This window comes from Pseudomyrmex gracilis, unplaced genomic scaffold (genome assembly GCF_002006095.1).
Source record: "Pseudomyrmex gracilis isolate BER0280 unplaced genomic scaffold, ASM200609v1 scaffold_458, whole genome shotgun sequence".
NCBI lineage: Eukaryota > Metazoa > Arthropoda > Insecta > Hymenoptera > Formicidae > Pseudomyrmex > Pseudomyrmex gracilis.
The window spans coordinates 63,525-65,253 of NW_018021042.1; positions in this window are offsets into that span (position 1 = coordinate 63,525).

The following is a 1,729-nucleotide window of genomic DNA, read 5'->3' on the forward strand; positions in this document are numbered from 1 at the left end:
AGATCAAACAGATTGGGATGAATGGATTCCATACGCTATGTTTGCGTACAATACTACGCCACATTCAGCCACAGGGTTTACACCGTTTGAGTTAGTGTATGGTAGACAGGCGGAATTGCCAACCGCGTTAAGAAAACCTCCGGCGACGCAGTATAATATAGAAACTTACGCACAGGAATTGTAAGAACGATTACGCGCCGCAAATCGCGTGGCGAGAGAAAATCTGCGCGAGGAAAAGGAAAAGGCGAAGCGTCAATATGATAAAAAGACAAAAACGGCATCTTTTAAAATTGGCGATAAGGTCCTGCTTTATGATGAAACATTAAGAAGGGGAAGGTCAAAGAAGTTGGAATCACTATGGGTTAGACCGTACGAAATAGTAGCAAAGGTTTCCGATGTCACGTATACAATAAAAGCGAGAAGACGCACACAGAATGTGCATGTTAATAGGCTAAAGGCCTTTATAGAAAATTAGGTAAAAAGTACTTACCAATCCGTTTCACTCCGAGTCAGAAATGGTTACAACGGAAGGAGCGGGCGACAAGGGGGGACCCAGGCACACCACGTTGGGATCTGGAGAGGCCAGGGGATGGTCCTTTGGTTCCAAGGTTATTACCTCATTTTCGGAGTCGGTGACCGTCACGGTGATAGTTGAGGATGACACGGACGACTCCGGCAAGGCAGAGTCGTGATCCTCAGTATCTGAAGAGTCTCGGAGCACGACAATGGTAGCCGCGCTCGTGATACTGACCCGCGAGTCAGTGTCACTATCACCATCACTCACGATTTCACAGGAGTTGGTCCAGTCTTCACCTCCAAATTGAAGACCGAGCCAACAAGTAACACAGAGGGACCCGGATGGTCGACCCGCGCATCTGCATCGACTACATGGAAATGCCATGTTACAATGTGTATAGTAACAAAAAATTAGTAAAAATTTTTTTCGTTGTTCGCAAAGGCTGGCGAAGAACTAACTCGGTGGTGAAGTGTAAAATTTCAAAAATCCGTTCCGAAAGAAAGGGGGAANTAGAGAAATTCGCGGTTTAGCATAAATTTGACACCAGAAATTAAAATTACACTCGAATGAAATCGTAGTCGAGTCAGGTTACTCCGCAAATAAAGTAAAATATGTATAGGCAACACAGCGTAAGAATACGACGTTGCAGGAAATAATGTAAATGATATCTTACAGGATAAAAGTTTTACTATTTAAAATTGCCGTATGTAATGCGTGGGATGAGACCAAAAAACAAGAATTCAGGATTCAAAGGTTCCAACATAACCCTGGCATATATTTCGAAAAACAGGGCGAGATGTACCGTTCTTCCAAGGAATGGAAGCTCGCAATAAGGCTAGATGTAACTTCTATATATAGTAGGTTAAAACAGTTGCAAGAAATGTTCGATAAATCCGGAGACTTATGCAACAATGAAAAAGTATTAAGTAAAAATAAAGAGTTTTGTGACAGTTTTTCTTACGAGNTACGGCACAGGGAACTCAAGGTCAGTACATTAGTAAACAGGATAAAAATGATAGTTGGAACACCGACGCGCAGTCGGAAAGGATTAGTGAACGCAGTCGGTTTCGTAGCCAAAGTGTTGTTTGGCACCATGGATGCAGAAGACGAGAAAGTGATCTCGGAGCAGCTGCGATTGATAGGAAGTAATCAGGCCGTGTTGCAGCATACTGTAAAAACTCAGTTACAGATAGTTAATGCCACAATTGCTCA